Source organism: Malania oleifera, chromosome 3, assembly GCF_029873635.1.
Source record: "Malania oleifera isolate guangnan ecotype guangnan chromosome 3, ASM2987363v1, whole genome shotgun sequence".
In the NCBI taxonomy this organism is placed as follows: Eukaryota; Viridiplantae; Streptophyta; class Magnoliopsida; order Santalales; family Ximeniaceae; genus Malania; species Malania oleifera.
In genome coordinates, this window is record NC_080419.1 from 45,743,656 (window position 1) to 45,767,387 (window position 23,732).

General features: G+C 38.8%; 1 protein-coding gene across 3 annotated transcripts in view; it reads right to left on the bottom strand.

The window, feature by feature from the left end:
* Window positions 1–846: 846 nt before the first annotated feature.
* The window catches only part of LOC131151775 (uncharacterized), a 37,898-nt gene continuing 15,012 nt past the window's right edge, over window positions 847–23,732 (bottom strand). Inside the window, exons 3-7 of one of the 3 annotated variants that reach the window (XR_009135760.1) lie at window positions 2,739–2,812; window positions 2,438–2,557; window positions 2,071–2,302; window positions 1,911–1,969; window positions 847–1,094 (exon numbers count right to left, since the gene is read on the bottom strand). The gene's annotated coding sequence lies outside the window, so the exon portion shown is untranslated. Of the gene's footprint in view, window positions 1,095–1,910; window positions 1,970–2,070; window positions 2,303–2,437; window positions 2,558–2,633; window positions 2,676–2,738; window positions 2,813–2,924; window positions 3,043–23,732 lie in introns of those variants that run through there. The other 2 variants (XR_009135761.1, XM_058103180.1) reach the window with 2 other exon arrangements.

The following is a 23,732-nucleotide window of genomic DNA, read 5'->3' on the forward strand; positions in this document are numbered from 1 at the left end:
AGATGACCTCCTTGCGACACTTGTGTAGTCTCATTCTTTTTATTTCATGTGTATAACATCAATTATATTTATTTCATTTGTATAGCATCGTTGTATTCAAATATGTATAATTGGGAATGCAAAGTCATTTTTCCCCAACATGTATATGTGAATGAAAGTAGTGTATGACAGTTGTGAATGATAGTTGTAAATAAACGTTGTGATCATATTGGTATCATATTGGTATTCCCGAGTAAAATTAAATTTTTTGAACATGCCAATGGATTTGAACAGGTGCTCTTAATGGATTCATTATGTTAATAAATGAACTTAACAGATATATTATGCTAATAACTTTTAAGGGCAAATAAGTTTGCAACTCTTGGGGAATGCATTTAGGTGTTATGGCAACTTTAAATGCGTCATGTGGATGGTGTTCATTTGACAACTTATTGCACATATTATTGTTACTTCTCTTGCAATGTAGGTCAACCAATTGCCATATTCTTCTTGAGGTGTACTTGTTTCTGTTGCCTCTTTAAACCTTTATTTGTAAAAAATCCATGACATAAAATGAACTTTAAATTCAATTATTGAGTTATTACTTGTATTCTCATAATATAATATTTTGACATAATATATTTTCAACCAACCTTCTTTTCAAGATGAAGTTCATTATGTTAATAACTTTTGAGGACAAATTTGTTTTCCTTCCTTTTCAGCCATAAGTTATTTTCTAGGTTAAAACACTTCTGGGATTAATAATTATTGCGTAATAAAATAAAATAATTACTCTTCAAAAGTATAATAATATCAACAAAGAATTATTCTTCCCAAACGAAAAATCATATAAGAGTCTAAGAGTTATTTCATTTTCAACATAAAATATATTAAAAACAAAAACATCTATCTCACTATTATATCATATTACTACAAATAGAACTTAATTTCCAAGATCATTAATCTTGACATACCATCTCCCTTTTTGCATAGAGACAATCATATTTTTATGCAGTGTGTATATAATAAACAGAACATTTTTTTCTTTTTAACTTGGAGACTCCAATGAGGAATTATCTCGTGGGTATTGATTGAGACTGCAACCTGCACAACCCCTGCAAGATATAATGAAGCTTCAGGTGAATTTCTCCAATAATAGTCCAACCATAAAAAATGCACAAAATACAAAAACTGGCCATGCGTATGCCCCCATATTGTACATATCCTTTTTTATGTATACAATTTACTTAACTGATCACAAAAAAGAAAAAAAGATAATAGATACTTTAATTTTGATGAAGGAAATTATTGTGGGTACTTGTTTTTTTCAAACAAATGCCAACTAAATACGCCACTAGCACCCTACAGCTCACCCTGCGAGTGCGGATGGTGCTAAGCACCGTCTTAGGGTGCACTAGAGTATATAGTATACGCTAGCACTTTCTCTTAACAAATTTTAAGAGATTAGTCCACCTTGTCATTTATTAATGACCTTTCCTTTCTCACTTTTTCCATTGTGAGGCAAACACACATAACATTAAATGCTTTAGAAAATTCATACTTTGAAAAACCTCGTAAAATCATATATTTTAGAGAATATTTCAACACATAATTGTCAGGGTGGCCTGGATCTGCCATAATGCATCTAGACAAATTAAACTCATCTGTAGGCCAAAATTAATTGTTCAGAGAGATACTAGTGATTAGGAGCTTCGACTATTGGCTTAAGGGGTCATGACACTGTATTATCAAGACTAATGCTATGGTCTCTGTCTTCAAGATCATATACTCATTAATTGTTCCCAGTGGTGACTGGTCGTTTAGGCCTGTCTGTATAGAATTATGTATTTTTTAAAATTATCAGTTCTGATGGTGTGACATATGGCAGCTGTGCATAGGAAAATAACTTCAAAAGTGTAGTTTTAACTAACCTCTACTAGAGATAGATTGAGATCTTCTCTTGTAGCTGTCTCAGTAAGTGATGAAAACCCTGTCCGTAAACCAAAATAATTACAGACTGAACAACATTAGCGATCATTTGCTTATAATCTGAGAAGTGGTAAGTGGACTAGTGGGGTAATCAGCACTTACGGCAACAAATTACATATATAATTGCCCTTTATCTCTTTTGTCACTCTGATCTTCTGCACCAAATCCCTCTCCTTTGTTGGCCAGGCTCCTCTCTTGCTGCACGAGCAGCTTTGTTATCTCCTCTTGCACACTGAGCTCACTTCATTCTCTCTACATTGCTCTGAACAATGACCTTGGAGGCAGTGATACTGATATATGCATGGGATTAAAAACAAACCCATGGAAAGTCCACCTTAACAAAGGAAATCCGTCTTAATCACATAGGATGATAGGAGATATATACAAAGAAAAAAAAAAATCCTTCAAAAGCACAATACCAACATCAACTTCAAATTTCAATGTATGGATACAAGACTCCATAGCTTACCTTCTCAAAATACATGTATCCCTTGATGAATCAGAGACTTGAAAGGTACACAGCAATTCCATAGATTTCTCACTACCTCAAGTTATAAACAGGTACGTTGCGCCCCCCTCAATGTACACCCTGTTGAATCCATAGGGAATGACACATTAGATAATGAGGAAGTTTGTTATTACTAGGAGTACCAGAAATTACAAACCTCATAACCTGAAGTCCTAGAGCAGTCAAAACCTCTCGAACTACACATTAGATAATGAGGAAGTTTGTTATTACTAGGAGTACCAGAAATCACTAAAATCATAACCTGAAGTCCTAGAGCAGTCAAAACCTCTCAAACTTCTTCCATTTTGCGGCAATCCATTGCTTTTGGTGTAATTCCTGAAAAATTGCCAAAAATTAAACTGCAATCGTCAAAAAAAAAAAAAAAAAAAAAAAGAAGAAACAGAAAACGCACTAAGGAAACAAACTAAACAGGGGATAGAAGGTATGCCTCCTGCATTAATTTTATATCATCAGATTCACCACAATCTGAACCTAACCCTTCAAGTGTGACATCAATGAGTAGCACACACAACTTCTGTTTACTTCTAACACACACAACCACTTTTCTGCAAACAGAACATGGGGAGGGGGGCGGAGGGGAATGGTTAAATCATGAGAATCCTTTAGATAGAATCAAAATATTAATGGCTAGGTATTCCTAGAGAATGCTTTAAGTTCATAGGAGAAAGATCTAACGTAAAATTCAGAATTGATAAAATTTTTTTTATGGGAAATAAAATATTGTGGATAAAATTGAACTCAAAGGAACCAATTCAAGATGTCAAAATGATATTCACACAAAATTAGAGCTCCAATAGACTCTGTTTACTGATCTTCTGAAACAGTCATTGTTCAATGGGATGAAAACCAGAGCACCAAATATAAATCGTAATAAATGCACCAAAGAGAAGGTGACGGGGAAGGGGAAAGCAATAGAGCTGAGTTTAAACAAATCAGGCTGAACAATGCACATATACGAGTGTATGGCAGCACAAATCCACTTCAAATACCAAGGAAATAGTTGCATGAATCCTTAAACTTCATTGTTGTGCAGTTGAAGAAAATAATAGGCCAATCCATAAAAGAATGGATAAGCTATTAGATTATACTTGCAGTGGTATAGATACATGCATGGGGATTAATTATGTAATTAATCATAATTATTGAAGTCCATCTACTTTGTTAAAACTAGATCTTCTGTGATATCTAGTATACATGTGGGGTTGAACTCTAGTAGGGTAATAGAAAATTGTGGATGAACTCTAGTCATCACAACTGAAGATGAAAATTAGAATTTCAAAACTATTTCAAACATAATTATAAGTGGCTGAGTGCAACATATGCTTAGAGTAGGCCCCAAATTTTATGGATATGTAATAGTGTTGAAAAAAATTCAATAATCCTTAACCACACTCTTAATGTGGCAATAATTAGGAAGAACCAATAGTGGCCAATACTACTTATAATGGGTGGCATAGTAGTAATGTCTAACTAGCATGATATCTTCCATAGGATTGCACAAAAGGAGCAATTCTATACTCCACACCCACATACCAAATTCTATAGTACTCCATCCCCACCTCCAGATTCATTGCAATTTCATGCAAACATACACAACGTACACATCTACCCACTAGAGCATACACCTTAAGATTAGTATAGACACAACGCATTGGACATTTACACAAATATCTTAAGATCAAGCCCAAAACCAGCACACATCACATAGTTAACACTCACATACCCACTACACAATCATACACATGCAAATTGATTCAAGCATCAAGTCACAAAAATAAACATACATGAATTGGAAAGAAGGTGCCACAATTCCTATTCTAGATGGATGGGATAACATGGTTTTAGCAACTTAGTAATCAGTTCTCTTATATGTTAATGAACATGTGAACAAGATACCCCGACAAGATTTTTACGACAACTCACAAATTACTTGAATGCTATAGAAACCCAATAACAATAGGAGAGATAAGAGGAGGAAGAAGAAGAATAAAAATAATAATAAGAGGAAGAAAATGATGAAGAATCTATGCCTGGAAGTAGAAACAGTTTCAACTTTGAGAGGAAAGTTGTTATATAATGGGTCAAGAGATGGTGAGTGTAAGATTGTATTTGAGATTGCATAAATTTGTAGCTTCAATTACATTATAGAGTTTCAACAATTGATTGTGATATCTAGTATTGAAGAAATGATTCTTTAAGTTTCATGATCAAGAAACGAAGCGTTGGTTTGAGATGAGGGGGTGATCATGTCAAGAAGAATTTGAGATTGAAATTGGATTGAAATACTTGGGTAAAGAATCAATTCGAAATACATGAATTGGGTGTATGAAATTTACTCTGGATTTCTTCTATTTTGTGCCTTTTGTTTTGAAATAAATTGACTTAGTTTGGTTTGTTGGTTCTAATACTTCGAAGTGATAATGCTAGAGTATTTTAGTTCACGATTCACTACTTATATGACTGAGTTTGGTATTGTCCATCAATCATCCAATGCGCACACTTCTTAATATAATAGGGTTGCAGAGAGGAAAAATATATATACCCTTGAAATCACTCGCACCTTACTTTATCAAATGCATGTACCTAAAGAGTTTTGAAGTGATGTCATACTTATTGCTTGCTCTCTAATCAACAAGATGTCATTCTCTATTCTTAGTGGTAAAATTTCCTACTCCATTCCCTTTCCTAATTCACCTTTATTATCTCTCCTTCCTCGTATATTCCGATGTGTGTCATTTTTTCATTCACTAACTATTGTGGTGGATAAGTTGAATCCTCTATGTCTTTCTGGGCTACTTATATGCTCAAAAGGGATATTGTTGTTATAGTCTTGTGTTGTATTGCTTTGTTGTTTCTGTAGATGTTACCTTCTTTGAGTCTACACCTTACTACACCCATTCCCTATGTGCTTATGAGCTCAATGAGTCTCTTCCTCTACCTAATCTTTCATATTCTACTTTTTTGTCTTTACCCAACCAACCATCTGAGTCTCCACGTAGTTCGAGTCCTTCTCGTCGTCTCGATCATCCTAATTTGTACGTGTATTCACAACGGAGGCTCCAAGGAAGAGAGTCCCCTACTACCATGCCTTTGGTTTCCTCATCTGATGATCATATCTCCCATGATGTTGATCCACTTATTGTCATTTAGAAAGGTTAATGCGCATGTACCCAACATCCCATTTCCAACAATGTTTGTTATGACTTCTTATCACCCTTTTAATATTTTTTTGTTACTGCTTTATCGTCTATTGCTTCTTAAATCTATTTTAGAAGCCTTAGTCCACTCTGGGTGGAGGAATGGTATGGTTGAAGAGATGAATGCTTCATGGGATAATATAATGGTACTTAGTACTTGGTATCTCTTCCTCCTAACAAGTCTATGGTTGGTCGTTGCTGGGTATACACTATACACTGTGAAGGTCAAACCCGATGGTAATGTGGCTCATCTAAAGGCCCGTCTTGTTGCTAAGGGATCTACTTAGGTGTATGTTTTGGATTATTTTGACTCCTTTTCTATGATTGAAAAACTTACATCAGTATGCCTATTCATCTCCTTGGCTACTACTTTTTATTGACCTCTACATTAGTTAGATGTGAAGAACGCCTTCTTGCATGGTGATCTTGAGGAGGAGGTCTATATGGAGCAACCACGTAGGTTTGTTGCTCAGGGGGAGTCAAGCTTAGTGTGTAGGCACAAGAAGACACTATATGATTTAAAATAGTCTCCTAGAGCATGGTTTATTTGTTTCATTGCTGTAGTACTTGAGTTTGGTTTTTGACGGTGTGCAGTGTTTTATCGTCATACTTCATTAGGTAGGATCGGTTGTGATATGGATCGTATAATGAAGATGCATAGTGGAATAAACAACAATAAGTGAATGTAAATAATACACACAACCAGAACAAGATCAACACAAAGATTTACGTGGTTCGGCAAAGCCTACATCCACGGAAGCAATGACACACAAATTTCACTAAGGAAATCAAAATGTACACAATACACTTCTCTAATGATCACTCTCACTTTCAAAATATGGCCAGACGACATATATAGAGGTTCCTCGGAGGTTTCCCCCCGTTTGCCCAACCACTCAACGTTCAAAAATTCAAAATTCAGAAAAAACTACCGTAGCCCAAGCGCCTCTCGTTGACGAACACAGGGCTTCGTCGATGAGCCCAAGAAGAACCTTCGTCGACGAATACAGGGCTCTTTTCGACAATGCTAGAAATCTAAAATTTCTTGTTCTCGGTAATTATTCGTCAACGAGCTTTAAAGCCTTCGTCGATGAACCTCTGCTGTTCCCTTGTCGACGAATACAGGGCTCTTGTCGACGAGTCCTGCTGTGTTGCCCCTTTCATGTTTTTCCTCCTTCCTTCTTTGCTTACCAAAATAGAAGTATAAGAGCCACAACTAACAATCTCCACCTTGGCGATTATATGCCCCTTAGGAGAATCTCAAAAACATGAACTGTTTCACTTTGAACTTAAAAAAGTTTGGTTGGGTATGTCTCCCTTCTATCACTTGGAGACATGGAGTAAGTCCAAGCAATGCTTGAATTTCTCTAAAGTAACTGATTTGGTTAGAATATCTGCTACATTATCAGATGCGTGAACTTTCTCCAACACTAGTTCACCCGAAGCAATCAATTCCCGAACCTTGCGGAACCTCACATCAATGTGGTTGGTCCTAGCATGGTATACCTGATTCTTCGCCAAGTAAATGACACTCTGACTATCACAATGCAGCACCACACCATCTTGCTGTAACCCTAGCTCTCTGACTAAACCAGTAAGCCATAAGGCTTCCTTTGTAGCTTCGACAGCTGCCATATATTCCGCCTCAGTCGTGGACAAAGCAACCAGAGAATGTACCATGGATCTCCAACATACTGGTCCTCCTATAAGGGTAAACACATATCCCATTGTTGATTTCCCTCACAAGTCATCAATAGATGCCTTCAAAGCTTCCATTTTGGAGAGGACACAAGGACATGATGAGGATATAAGAGGAAATCCAAAGGATGTGTGCAATGCAGTTAATGTGTTGGAGCAGCAGATGAAATAATTGAAAGTTACAAAAGCTCAAGGGTTAATGTTTGTGGATCTACAAATCAATGTGAAGAGACTCATGCAAAACTTGGCCTGAAACTAGATGACTCAGAGATGCACGAAAATAGTTAACTCCATAGCTTATCCTACTCTATAAGTAGCCAAGCGGCTGTGAAGCTTGGTCAGTGGGCGACACTATCAATTCGATGGATGAATTCTAAGTAGTACTTGGTATGGAATTTTGAAGGGAGACTAAGGTGGTACCTATTAGAGAACAATCTGATTCCTCTGATTATGACCAAGATCTTAGTGATTCTTCATAATTGTAGTGATCTTCATAATTGTAGTAATTCCCCATAATTGAAGATATTTACCTTCTTTGTACATTTGTTCCATATTTGTATTTGATACTGTGTATATAAATACATATCTCCTCACAGCATATGGTGTGAGACATTTCCTTTACATGGTATGTAGTAACCGGGAAAAATAAAATTTTTAAAAATAATAATAATAATAATAAAATAATAAAATAAAATAAATTAATTAAATTAACAAGTAAAATGAATAGTATGATAAGGACAAAATATATATATATATATATATATATATAAGTAACTATGATATTATATATATATATAATAATACAAGCTTCTTCAAGAAGCTTTGAAAAGTCAAATAAAATTCAAACCACAAGCTTCTTCAAGAAGCTTTGAAAAGTTAAAAAAAAAAAAAAATCCAATTTGAATTGGATTCATTTTGGTGTGCGGCAAGTGCACTCTCACACACACACACACACACTTTCTCTCTCTCTCTCTCTCCTACAACTCTCTCTCTTCGATTCTGGGCTAGTTTTACGCCGGATCGACAAACTGAAGCCACCACGACGCTTCTGGCGAAATTCTCTACAAGTTTGCCAGAGCGGATCGTCAGGGAAACGAAGTTGGATTTCATCCCAAATCCAAGGTAAGACTTTATATTCAATATTTGGATTTTTGACAGTTGAAGAAAGTGATATACGCGTAAAAATACTGAACTTTAATACTGAAAATTTTCAGTTCCAGGGTGTTGATTGGGAACGTTGGGAATCATCCCTAAGTTGAGGTAAGACTTTTTAAGTCGAATTTGACTTAGTGGTAGTTATAGAAAATGTTGTACGTACGAAAATACTAAACTTTAATTCTGCGAGTTTTCATTTCAGGGTGTTGAGTTGAGAACCTTGTGGGTACGGGGAAGATTTTCTTAGGGGCTTTTCAGGAATCAGGTAAGGGGATAAACTAAGCTAGTTTTGTTTTGAGAAAATGCATGTATATATATGTAACATATGGTTTCAGGAAAAAAATAAATATTTTATATATATGATTTATATTTGAAAAATACTATTTAAATGATGATATGTTGAATACGTAGAAAATTTGTTTAGTGTGGCATGAGTATAAAATGTTGTGAAATACTATTTTCTGGGAATGGGGACGATATGGATTTCTATGATGGAAAACCGCGTATGGGCTGAGATATTTATATATATATATGTGATTTGCCGGCGTACGGGTCGTGCTATGTGGATGAGATTTGCCAGCGTACGGGCTGTGCTACGTGATTTGTCGGCGTACGAGCCGAGCTATGTGATTTGCCAGCATACGGGCTGTGTTATGTAATTTGCCGGCGTACAGGCCGAACTATGATAAAATGTGAAATACCGGCGTACGGGCCGATGATTTTCATGATATATGTATATGTGAAAAATGATATGAATGATTTGATAATTAATGATATGAGTTATCCATGTATCACGATTTTAGTATATGTATATGATATCAGAACCTGGTTGGCTTGGTCTAGGCTAACACTTGCACGGTATCGTTGCTATGTGTCCATGGTCCTCGTGATCATGATATCTGTGTTAACGCCGCTGTACGGAGTGGTGTGAGATTGGATGGTCGATGTGGTTATTTTCAAGAAGTTTGCTGTTATCGCCCCTGGTGTACGGACCAGTCTGGGTAGACCCATCGGACCTACAGACTACTGTTTGACTTGGCAGTGGTCTGCCAACCATTGTCAGGTCCCGCCTTCGGGCCACACAACCCAGTCATGTGGGGGTAATACATGACAACAGCCAGCTAACCTACCAGGATAGTTTTATGTTATTATTAGTGTATGAGATGAGATATGTTTATGAAAATGCAGTATATTTTGCTATGTGTTGATATATATATGTATGTTTTCCCAGATTTGATAAACAGTATTGAATATGTTATGTATGGTATATGTAGAACACATAATACTCATGTTGCCACACACTGGTATTAGTTTATTTCCCTCATTGAGAGGTGTCTCACCCCTAAATCTTATTAACTTTTCAGGAGCCCCGGATAGGAGAGCGGGAAAAGCCTCGCTGATATAGTACGGTCTATCTACCCTTTTTGAAGGGTAAGTTTTGTAGGGACAGTTAGATTTTGTGGGAAATGTCTCTAGGTTTTATTTTTGGGATGTATATATGAAAATACAGTGATTGTAGTAACTCTAGTATATTGTGGTATATGGTATTGAGATGTACATGTTTGTATATTTTCTGCTGCTAGGGCTTCTGCTTTATGCTTTGATATATCCCTGGTGCCCACGGGCCCAGGTGGATTGTGACCTGCTGAGCTGGAATGTATGATGTGATGATAATTTATTTATTAAAAAAAATATATATGTGTGAAAAAGGAGCAGGTCGTTACAATTGGTATCAGAGCCTAGGTTGCTAGGTCCTGTAGACTTTAGAGTGCAGCAGGAACAATACCAGAGTTTAGGAAATGATTTGAGGTTTTGTTCTATAGTCTAGAGGCAAGACTTCCGTGGTAGTTTCTGTGTTTTTCCTGGGGTGACGATTTCAGGAAAACCATAGTAAACTATTGTCGGGTTGTGTTCCTAGAATGTAGGACTGGGGATTAACAATGAGTTAGAAATGTTGAGATGAGTGGTGAGGATAGGTGGATAAATTATGAGGATAGGATTACTGAATTGCCACTGCTATTTTCCAGGATGGATCCAGAAGGAAATAGTGCCCATGCGAGCGGCAGTGATGGAGCAGGACCATCAGGTGCAGCTAGGACCGACTCTGATGCGGTATTACGTAGCGTGGCTCAGCAGGTTATGGCTGAGATTGCTAGGAGCTCGAGGGAGCAGAGTGGTCCATCTACAGGCCATGGGTGCACTATAGAGAAATTTACAAAGATGAATCCTCCGGCGTTCTCAGGTGGAGTTGATCCTGTAGTTGCTGAGAACTGGATGCAGGAGATTGAGAAAATCTTGGCTGTGCTGCAATGTACTGAGGAACAGAGGGTCCTCTTTGCCACCTATAAATTGACATGAGAGGCTGAGAGGTGGTGGACTGCGGTGAGACTATTAGAGTAGCAGAGGGTGACTCCAATAGCTATGACATGGGACTGGTTTAAAGATCTGTTCTTTGACAGATATTTTCCAGCTACTGTGAGGGAGGCTAAGGTAGAAGAGTTCCTGAGTCTGAAGTAGGGACAACTATCCATCCAGCAGTATGCAGCACGTTTTATCGAGCTCTCTTGATTCGCCCCATACATTGTTCCTGATGAGGTGAAGAAGGCGAGGCAGTTTGAGAGAGGCTTGAGGCAGAGTATATTTAGGCAGGTGGTGGTGCTGCGGATCCAGGACTTCACTGAGTTGGTCGACAGGGTGGCCTTGGCAGAGATTGGTGAGCGTCTTGATGCGGATGAGCCGGGACAGAGGAAGAGATCTGCATCTACAAGCTACCAGCAGGGCCACAGGTCGGGTCAGTGGAGGAGAGGTAATCATGGTAGAGGGCGGAGACAGGAGACGGGAGGACGCCAGGTGCAGATAGGGTAGGGTCCTCCAGTTTGTCAGACTTGTGGTAGGAGGCACTGGGGAGAGTGTCGAGCTGGTGGTGTAGTGTGCTACCGTTGCGGTAGATCGGGACATATAGTGCGAGATTGTCGTACCCCGCCAGATGCAGCTCCGGTGTGCTATCGCTGCGGTAGATTGAGGCACATGGTACGAGACTGCCCTACTCCACCAGATGTAGTACGGCTCCAGCCAGGGTGTTTACTCTGACGCCGGGTGAGGCTGAGGCGTCAGGTGACGTGGTGACAGGTATGGTCATTATACTTTCTTTTAAAGTTATTGCATTATTTGATTCAGGAGCTACACACTCGTTTGTGTCCTTGGGGTGTATTAAATTATGTGAGGTTGAAACACAATCATTAGATGTTGAACTGTTGGTATCTACACTGATAGGGTCGGTAGTGAGGTGTGGTAGGGTACTCCGCGACTGCCCAGTAGAGATTCAGGGGAAAACATTGTCTACTGATTTGATAGTGTTAGACATGCATGGGTTTGACGTTATATTTGGCATGGATTGGCTAGCAGCTAATTTTGCCAGCATAGATTGTCGTGCACGAGAGGTGATATTTAGAACCCCGGGGGAAGCAGAATTCAAGTTTGTAGGGTCGCATGTACAATCCCCGCCTCAGCTAGTTTCAACTATTCAGGCCAGGAGACTACTGCTGAGTGGTTGTCAGGGGTTTGTGGCGGTTGTGAAAGAGATGTCAGAGAATGAGTCGAAACTTACTAGCAAGCTTGTAGTGAAGGAGTTTGTGGATTTTTTTTCAGATGAGTTACCAGGCTTGCCACCCGACTGTGAGGTGGATTTCTCTATTGATCTACCTCCCGGTACAGCGCCGATTTCTAAAGTACCTTATCGAATGGCGCCAGTGGAGTTAGCAGAATTGAAGAATTAGTTGCAAGATCTGCTAGATAAAGGCTTCATACGGCCCAGTGTATCTCCGTGGGGAGCTCCAATTTTATTTGTGAAAAAGAAAGACGGGACTATGAGGATGTGTATAAACTATAGGGAGATAAATAAAGTGACAATCAAGAATAGGTATCCTCTGCCCCGTATCGATGATTTGTTTGACCAGCTCCAGGGTACACGAGTGTATTCGAAGATTGACCTCAGATCTGGCTACCATCAGGTGAAGGTGAAAGCAGAAGACGTCTCAAAGACGGCCTTCAGGACTAGGTATGGGCATTATGAGTTTCTAGTGATGCCGTTTGGTTTGACGAATGCTCCTGCGGTATTTATGGACTTGATGAATAGAGTCTTCCACCAATACCTAGACCAGTTTGTTGTTGTTTTTATTGATGATGTACTGGTCTATTCTAGGAACTATGAGGAGCATGAGACGCACTTGAGGCAGGTTTTGCAGACACTTCGGGAAAAGAAGTTGTACGCCAAGTTCAGTAAATGTGAATTTTGGTTGGAGAAGGTCGTGTTCTTGGGTCATGTTGTATTTGGAGACGGTATTTCTGTGGATCCTAGCAAGATTGAGGCTGTAGTGAATTGCACTAGACCGAGAAATGTCCACGAGATCAGGAGTTTCTTGGGGCTAGCAGGCTATTACCGTCGTTTTGTTGAGGGATTCTCAGCTTTGTCAAGGCCCTTGACACGACTGACGAGGAAGAATATTAGATTTGAGTGGGACGATAGTTGTGAGCAGAGTTTTTAGGAGCCGAAGCAGAGACTAGTCACAGCACCAGTGTTGATCATCCCATGTGGGGGTGAAGGGTATACCATTTACAGTGATGCGTCCTTGAAGGGACTTGGCTGTGTATTAATGTAGCATGGTAGGGTAGTGGCGTATGCATCTAGGCAATTGAAAAAATATGAGAAGAACTACCCTACCCATGATCTTGAGTTGGCTGCAGTGGTACATGCACTGAAGATTTGGAGGTATTACCTGTATGGTGAGCAGTGTGAGATCTTCTCCGACCATAAAAGTTTGAAGTATTTCTTTACGCAAAAAGAACTGAATATGAGGCAGAGAAGGTGGTTGGAGCTGATTAAGGATTTTGATTGTACCATCAGTTATCACCCAGGGAAAGCAAACGTGGTAGCTGATGCGTTGAGCAGGAAATCCAGGGAGCCAGTGTTGGCGGCTATGGGGATCCAGCATCCGATCATAATGGATCTGGAGAGACTCGGCATAGAGTTGGTGGAGAGTGATCTCCCAGTATGTATTGCCAGCCTAGTGGTACAGCCTACCCTGCAGGAGAGAATTAAAGCTGCCCAGAAGGAAGATCCAGAGCTAGTGAAGGTGATAGACAGAGTACAGAGTGGGCAGGGGGAGGAGTTCAGTATCGCAGATGACGGAGCTTTGCGGTTCCGTTTCAGATTATGTGTTTCTGCCGATACTAAGATCAGGAAGACTATTCTAGAGGAGGCTCACAGATCTTTGTATACAGTTCATCCCGGTAGTACGAAGATGTACAGAGATCTGCGAGAGTCATACTGGTGGAGTGGTATGAAGAGAGAGATTGCCGAGTATGTAGCGCAGTGTTTGACGTGCCGCAGGTAAAGGCTGAGCACTAGAGACCGGCAGGGCAGTTGCGGCTGTTATTCATCCCGGAGTGGAAGTGGGATCACATATCGATGGACTTCGTGTCAGGACTGCCGACGACGTTACATGGTCATAATGCTATCTGGGTGATTGTTGATCGATTGACGAAGACCGCCCACTTTATTCCCATCAAGATCAGCTACTCCCTCAGCCGTTTAGCGGAGATTTACATTCAGGAGATAGTACGTTCTCATGGGGTGCCTGTATCTATTGTGTCGGATCGAGACCCACGATTCACATCACGATTTTGGAAGAGTCTGCAGGAGGCTCTGGGGTCTCAGTTATCGTTTAGTACGGCATTCCATCCTCAGTCAGACGGGCAGACTGAGAGGACGATACAGATATTAGAGGACATGCTCAAAGCGTGTATACTAGACTTTGGGGGTAGTTAGACCCAGTTCATGCCATTAGTAGAATTTGCATATAATAACAGTTATTAGTCTAGCATTGGCATGGCATCATTTGAGGCTCTGTATGGTAAGAGATGCCATTCTCCTTTGTTTTGGGATGAAGTGGGTGAGCGGCGAGTAGTGGGGCCAGAGCTGGCTCAGCAGGCGTGTGATAAAGTTCGTCTTATCAGGGATAAGATCAGTGTAGCTCAGAGTCGACAGAAGAGTTATGCCGACCATCGCTGCAGGAATTTAGAGTTTGACGTAGGTGATCACGTATTTTTGAAGATAGCTCCGATGAAAGGGGTTATACGATTTGGGAGGAAGGGTAAACTTAGTCCTAAGTTTATCAGTCCATTTGAGATTCTAGATAAAGTGGGACCGGTAGCCTACAGGCTAGCTTTGCCACCTATATTGTCCAGGATTCACAACGTATGTCATGTTGCTATGTTGAGGAAATACGTCCCAGACCCTTCTCATGTCATCAATTATGATGAGTTGGAGCTTAGTGATTCATTGGGATATGAGGAGGTACCAGTACAGATTCTGGATAGGAAAGTGCAAGAGCTACGTAACAGGACGATTCCTCAAGTAAAAGTCTTGTGGAGGAATCATGCAGTAGAAGAGGCTTCTTGGGAGTCCGAGGAGCAGATGAAGCAGAGGTATTCGCATTTATTTCAAGAAGTCTGAGTGAATAAATGTAAATAATTAAGTAGTTTTCTGTTGCAGGTACATGTAATGGTTGAATAATGTAGTACTTTAGTTTTGGGAGAATGGTTTTCTTTTGTATATGTAATCTTCCAAGACTCGAAATGTAACCACGGTATTCCTCCGCCATAAGTGAGGGTAGGTAATAAAATGAGTAGACCCTTTTTCCTAATTAAAGGATGGCGAGTTACGGAAACAGTAAATTTCGAGGACGAAATTCTTTTAAGGGGGGAGGAATGTAGTAACCGGGAAAAAATTTTTTTTTTTTTTAAATAATAATAATAAAATAATAAAATAAAATAAATTAATTAAATTAACAAGTAAAATGAATAGTATGATAAGGACAAAATATATATATATATATATATATATATAAAAGTAACTATGATATTATATATATATATAATAATACAAGCTTCTTCAAGAAGCTTTGAAAAGTAAAAAAAAAAAAGAAAAAAAAAATCCAATTTGAATTGGATTCATTTTGGTGTGCGGCAAGTGCACTCTCACACACACACACACTCTCTCTCTCTCTCCTCTCTCTCCCTCTCTCTCTCTCTCTCTCTCTCTCCTATGACTCTCTCTCTCTTCGATTCCGGGCTAGTTTTACGCTGAATCGATAAACCGAAGCCACCACGACGCTCTTGGTGAAATTCTCTACAAGCCTGTCGGAACGGATCGTCAGGGAAACGAAGTTGGATTTCATCCCAAATCCAAGGTAAGGCTTTATATTCAATTTTTGGATTTTTGACAGTTGAAGAAAGTGATATACGCGTAAAAATACTGAACTTTAATATTGAAAATTTTCAGTTCCAGGGTGTTGATTGGGAACGTTGGGAATCATCCCTAAGTTGAGGTAAGATTTTTTAAGTCGAATTTGACTTAGTGGTAGTTATAGAAAATGTTGTACGTACGAAAATACTAAACTTTAATTTTGCGAGTTTTCATTTTCAGGGTGTTGAGTTGAGAACTTTGTGGGTACGGGGAAGATTTTCTTAGGGGCTTTTCAGGAATCAGGTAAGAGGATAAACTAAGCTAGTTTTGTTTTGAGAAAATGCATGTATATATATGTAACATATGGTTTCAGGAAAAAAATAAATATATTTATATATATGATTTATATTTGAAAAATACTGTTTAAATGATGATATGTTGAATACGTAGAAAATTTGTTTAGTGTGGCATGAGAGTAAAATGTTGTGAAATACTGTTTTCTGGGAATGGGGACGATATGGATTTCTATGATGGAAAACCGGTGTACGGGCCGAGATATTTATATATATATATATATATGATTTTCCGGCGTACAGGCCGTGCTATGTGGATGAGATTTGCCAGCGTACGGGCTGTGCTACGTGATTTGCCGACGTACGGGCCGAGCTATGTGATTTGCCAGCATATGGGCTGTGTTATGTAATTTGCCGGCGTACGGGCCGAGCTATGATAAAATGTGAAATACCGGCGTACGGGCCGATGATTTTCATGATATATGTATATGTGAAAAATGATATGAATGATTTGATAATTAATGATATGAGTTATCCATGTATCACGATTTTAGTATATGTATATGATATCAGAACCTGGTTGGCTTGGTCTAGGCTAGCACTTGCACGGTACCGTTGCTATGTGTCCATGGTCCTCGTGATCATGATATCTGTGTTAACGCCGCTGTATGGAGTGGTGTGAGATTGGATGGTCGATGTGGTTATTTTCAAGAAGTGTACTGTTATCGCCCCTGGTGTACGGACCAGTCTGGGTAGACCCATCGGACCTACAGACTACTGTTTGACTTGGCAGTGGTCGGCCAACCATTGTTAGGTCCCGCCTTCGTGCCACACAACCCAGTCATGTGGGGGTAATACATGACAACAGCCAGCTAACCTACCAGGATTGTTTTATGTTATTATTAGTATATGAGACGAGATATGTTTATGAAAATGCAGTATATTCTGCTATGTGTTGATATATATATGTATGTTTTCCCAGATTTGATAAACAGTATTGAATATGTTATGTATGGTATATGTAGAACACATAATACTCATGTTGCCACACACTGGTATTAGTTTATTTCCCTTACTGAGAGATGTCTCACCCCTAAATCTTATTAACTTTTTAGGAGCCCCGGATAGGAGAGCGGGAAAAGCCCCGCTGATATAGTACGGTCTATCTATCCTTTTTGAAGGGTAAGTTTTGTAGGGACAGTTAGATTTTGTAGGAAATGTCCCTAGGTTTTATTTTTGGGATGTATATATGAAAATACAGTGATTGTAGTAACTCTGGTATATTGTGGTATATGGTATTGAGATGTATATGTTTGTATATTTTCTGCTGCTAGGGCTTCTGCTTTATGCATTGATATATCCCTGGTGCCCATGGGCCCAAGTGGATTGTGACCTGCTGAGCTGGAATGTATGATGTGATATGATAATTTATTTATTAAAAATATATATATATATATATATATATATGTGAAAAAGGAGCAGGTCGTTACATGGTATCAGAGTCAATCGGTCAAACCTTTGCTGAGATTTTTTTTCTCTCCATGGTTGATTCCTCTCTACTTCCGCTCAATACAATGGTTCACATGGTTAACATCAAACTCACTCCCACAAATTTTATTCTTTTGGCGTCATCAGTTTGTTCCCTTGCTTGAAAGTCAAAATCTTATGGACTTTTTGGATGGGTTTTCACCTGCACCTACTGCTCAAGTTCTTGTTAGAAATGATCTTGTTCCTAATACTGCCTATAAGAAATGGCACGTGCAAGATAAAATTTTACTCAGCCTGCTTTATACCTCTCTCACTGAAGAATGTATGGCTGAAGTTGTTAATTGCACCACTACTCGTGATGCTTAGCTGGCTCTTGAAATTTCATTTTCTCACAGTTCAAAAACTAGAGAGCTCCAACTGAAATATGAACTCCAGTTGATGCAGCTCGACTCTCGTGGTGTTGCTGAACATGCTAGTTCTTTTTGGTCATTATGTGATTAGTTGAGCGTTATTGGAAAATCAGTTGATGACACCGATAAGGTACATTGGTTTCTCTGTGGTCTTGGTTCTAATTTTGAAATTTTTTCCACTTCCAGGTTGTCACAACTGCCACTGCCCTCCTTTGCAAATCTGGTTCCGAAAACTATCAGTCATAAGCTCTTTTCTCGATCAATCCTTGGGGATTCCTCTTCTCAGTCAACTGTGGTTGTCTAACGTGGTTCTGTTTCTGGTTGTTCTAAACCAGATTCTTCTTTGCCAGTATCAAGACAATATTTTAAGACCTCTGGAACTACTTGTCAATGGTGTGGCAAAGAACAGCACACTGCCAAGAAATGCCATAAACTCGGCAAACTCTTGAAGAAAGCTAAGGCTGCAGGTTTGATTGAAGCCTTTGCTGCCACGTCCCTTGATGATTCTCAAGATACTGAGTGGTACACGGACATAGGTGCAACTTCTCACATGACTAATGATGTTCTTCTCTTGATAAATTCGTCTCTTACACTGGTAATCAACGGGTTTTTATGGGTAACAGTCAATCTTTGTCTATTTTTCACATTGGTTCTATCTCCTCTCTTGTTTCTTCTCATCCTTTAAAAAAGTCCAATGTTCTTCTTGTTCCTCGCATTACTAAAAATCTCTTGTCAATTAGTAAGTTAACTTGTGAGGATAATTGCTCAGTGACATTTTCTTCTTCTAGTTTTCCCATACAGGATCTAGCAACAAGAACGGTGGTGGGAGTCGGGTGCTGTGAGAAAGGGCTCTATATTCTAGACCGTGGCCACGTAAGTTTTTTCTCTAGTCTTTCTTTATGTCATTCTCGTGCACCTTCTATCATTTGGCATGCACGATTAGGACACCCTTCTTCTTGCATTGTTTCCTCTTTGAATAAGCATGGTGTTATCACATTTTTTAATAAAGGCAATTTTAATTCAAAACCTTGTTTTGGTTGTCAATTAGGAAAAAGTCATTGCCTACCTTTTCCCTATTTCAATCAACCTGCTCTACCTTATTTGAACAGATTCACTACGATTTATGAGGACCCTCGCCAATTCCCTCTCCATCTAGCTATAAATACTATTGTGTTTTCATAGATGATTTCTCTCGTTTTAATTGGTTCTTTCCTTTAAAGCTTATGTTAGATTTTCTAATAAGTTTAATTTTTTTTATCACATTTACAATAGAAGAATTAAGATTCAACTTTACTTATTTTAATTTATGAAGTCTGAAGTTAAAATTTTAGTTTACCTTTTATTATAGAGTACTTAAATTTAAAAATATTGAACTATATTTTTTTATTTTATGATGTGTTTAATCATTTAATTTTTACTAAAATTATATCTAACAAACATGTTGTAATATTATATTTACTAGGTATTTTTTATGAGTTATTAGTAACTTTTGATTTTTTTTTTCATATATTTTTTTTACAAAATTTGAAATAATAATAAAATTATTTTGTTATGCTAATGTCAACTAGTTCAACAAACGCGATTGGATTGGTTGGATAGATCAATTAAAGAACCGTTTGGGTATTTGATTCACTTATTCAATGTTTAGGACATTATATTGACCAGTTTTTTCAACTTAATTTATTAAATTGATGTCATTTTAAAATTTAATTTTTAAGATTATAGATAAAATTATTTATTTTTAACATATACTTAATGATTGACTAACAATTGACCAATTGAAGGTTCATTTTATTAACAAAATTAAACCTTGAGTTTTTTTGGATAATTTTTGAAAACTTAAGGGTTAAAGTATCATATTCAAAAAACTCAAGAGATATTGTTGAATTTTACCTTAAATTACAATGTCATGGAATTCTTTGATGGCTCTCAAAAATTGGGCACAATGTCATATTTAGAAAATTTAGGAAGGCCTTTGCATTTTGCCATCATTATTGTCGTGTCATATTTTATGGCTGCTATAGGTATTTTTGTAATTTATGAATTTTATGGCCTTATTTTTGTCCATCCATCTCCATTCAACACCTTTAAGCCAATCCTTGTGGTTTCTTTTGGAGTGACAAAGTTATGGGTGGCGCCTGTGTCCACCATAGCTTAGGTTGACCTCCCATTGATTATTGCCTCAACATACAGAAGCCCTTTATTACTAGTTACTTGTGGCTTGGCCTTCAAGGCATTAAGGAGCCGTAGAGAGCCAACATGACTCATAGCTTGTTTGGGGCTATCTTGGGCTTCACGTTCCGGCACAATAGATGCCAAGGATCCAAGCTTAGGGCACTCCTTCATACGAAGGGGACCCTTGCACACAAAGCAGCTAATAGCCTTTGTAGAGCTCTTCCTCTTATCCTCAAATTCTTGCCTTAAGGGGGACTTGAAGTTTCCTTTCTTAGCTGGTTGCTTTCAGTTATCTCCCCTACCTTTTCCAGCGTTCCCTTTGGAATTCTTTGACTTGGGGTGTTCATTTCATTGGTACTTCGTAAGGGACTTTGCCATGGCAATGGCTTCATCCACATCCTTTACTCCTCGTCATTGTAACTCTTTCTTAGCCCAATTTTGGACACCATCGATGAAGTAGAAGAGGAGATCTTCAGCAGCTAGGTTAGGGATTTGAAGCATGAGAGTTGTGAATTCCCTAACATAGCCACTGATGGTGGTCTTGTGTTTAAGTTCTCTAAGCTTCTTTCATGCCTCATAGACCACGTTTTTAGGAAAGAACTGTCTCTTCAACTCCTTCTTAAAGTCCTCCCAAGTATTTATGGAGCACAACCCCTTCTCCATATCGGCGTGTTTCCTACGCCACCAAAGGATAGCATTATCAGAGAGAAAGAGAGAAGCAGTACGTACCTTGACTTGTTCCTCCTCGAGGTTCAAGCTTTCAAAGTATCGCTCCACTTGCCATAGGAAGTTCTCTACCTCTTTGGCATCTCGAACACCTTTAAACTCCTTTGGCTTGGGAAAGTCAACCTTGGGGACATCCTTGATCCCACTAATACTAGCGATGAATTTTGACTGTCCCTCATTTGCCTCAATTGATGCCTTGAGGGTACTAAGCTGGGCCTGCATGTTGCTAATAGCATCCATCACCTTCATTTCCAGGGTGTCCACACGTTCGGCTTGTCCCTCCTTGGTGTAAGTGATGGAGTCAAGTTCTTCCTTCGTTTGGTCGAACTTCTCCATCGAATGACTTGTTAATGCTTCCAAGTCATCTTCTATCCTCTCAATTCCGGGCAAAGCTTCGCCAATAGTTTTCTCCAAGAGGGCAACCCGTCCTTCCAAAGTAGCAAGATCCTCCCCTGAGACTTTGCTAGTGCCTTGAGCCTTCTTTCCAGTAGGGTTGGTGTCCCTTAGGGGTAAGCATAATTCGGGGAAACTCGAATTAACCGATTTAACCAACCGAAATTGGTTGGTTCAGTTCGGGTAAAAAAATTGGTTCGGTCGGTTCGGTTAAGCTTCACCAAAATTCAGTGAATCGATTTTGGTTTGGTGAATAGGAAATATAAATTCAGTTAACCGATTAACCGATTTAATAATCAATTAAATTTAAAATATAAATTAATATATGTTAAATAATTAAGCTTCACCAAAATTCTATTTTTAATAATTAGTTTTAAATAATTTCGGTTAAATTTGGTTAACCGAATTACCCGAACAGGTAATTCGGTCGGGCGAGTTTTGGTTAATACCCCTTATTCGGTCAGTTCGGTTAATGGAAATGATTAACCAAAATTTTTGGTTAATTCGATTAATTAACCGAATTTCACCGAACCGAACGTTTGCTCACCCCTAGTGTCCCTACCCCTTTGTTCCTCACTACGGGTCTCCAACTCCACGGTGCTTGACATGGTGCCTTCTTCCTTGATGTTCACACCCCCAATGAACCAAGCTTTGATACCACATTGTCACGGCCTTAGACCTTTCTCTAAGCCAACCGTGCTGGCACTTAGCAATATTCATACCGACTGTGATTCTAAGTCAGCCTAACCTGCTAGATGGACACCAAAGTTGACAAGAAAGAGAGCTAGAGAGTTTGAGGGAATGAAGACTCTTGTATTGCTTGGAGAATGCTTTACAATACTTTGAAGTTTTGAGGGTTTGTGTGTGTTGTTTGGCCAAATGAGGCCTCCCCCTATTTATACACTTCCACCTCCTCAATGGACGATGGTGATCAATTTGAATCAATGGCCTAGATCCATCTTCTAGACTCTTCATCTAGATGTTTACAAGGAAGGTTCTAGCATATGTACATTCCAATACAACGTAGAAATATCTAGTAGGTCCTACTATACTCTAGGACATTCTAGAGAGTTCTCCACGGTTCTTGATCACTCTAGGATACTCTAGAGAGTTCTTCATAAATCCGGAGTGTTCTAGATTCTTCTTTAAGCCTCTTAAAATTTTATCTTCTTGTGCGGGGCGTCATAGCCTACTCCAAAAAGTTACAACCCCTGTTGAAATTTGCAACAGTATGTAAGATTTTATTGATTAAAAATAAGAGATTACAATGGTATATATATACAGAAATCATAACTGAACTTTAACAATTCAAGAATCAAAATAACAGCTTAACAACCAACAAATCTAAGAAAGTGAAGAATAAAATTATAACTATAATTTGATAATTTTCTGTGCAGATGAAATATTTTGTTGTTATTCTGTTATGAGATGCTACTGCTATTGCTGCGAGCTAGTTGATGTGTTGCTGCAGCTGCTGCTGTGAAGTGCTGTTGCTGTGAAGTGATGAATAAGAAGCAGCAGCAAGTATATTGTAATATGCCCCCTCCAGATGGTGGGGAATGAATATTCAACACACCCATCTTGCATAAAAGAAAATGAAAAACATCATAACCCAATGCCTTTGTGAAAATATCAGCTAACTGGTGATGAGTGGAAACATGAAGAAGACGAAGAAATCCAGCCTGAACCTTGTCACGAACCAAGTGGCAATCAATTTCTATATGTTTCGTCCGTTTATGAAAAACAGGGTTGGAGGCAACGTGTAGGGCAGCCTAATTATCACAAAACAAAGAAATTGGCAAGGACACCGAAACACCAAGATCTGCGAGCAAGGTAACAAGCCAAGTTTATTCACAAGCAGTAGTGGCCATAGCCCGGTATTCAGCTTCAGCAGAAGACTGAGAGATAGTTGTTTGTTTCTTAGATCCCCAGGAGATAAGAGAGTCACCAAGAAAAATACAAAAACCTGTGACTGAATGGCAAGAATCAGGGCAGCTAGCCCAATCTGAATCAGTAAAGCTAGTAAGTTTGAGGGATGAATGAGCAGGAAAGAAAAGACCCTGACTAGGAGACGATTTGAAATAGAGAAGCACTTGGTGAGCCGCATGAAGATGAGGTAACCGTGGGGTATCCATGAACTGAGCAAGTGTTTGAACAAAGAAAGCAATATCAGGTCTTGTAATTGTGAGGTACAACAATCTTCCAATAAGACAGCGATATTGTAAAGGATCCGGAAACAAATCACCCTCAGACCGAGAGAGCTTAAGAGATTGAGACATTGGAAAAGAAATAGGTTTAGAACCAAGAAAATCAGCATCTTGTAGAACATCCAATGTATATTTACGTTGGCAAAGAAATATTCCCTTGGAGGAATGAGCAACTTCAAGCCCCAGAAAATATCGTAGACAACCAAGGTCTTTGATCATAAAAACTGAGTTCAAAAATTGTTTTATA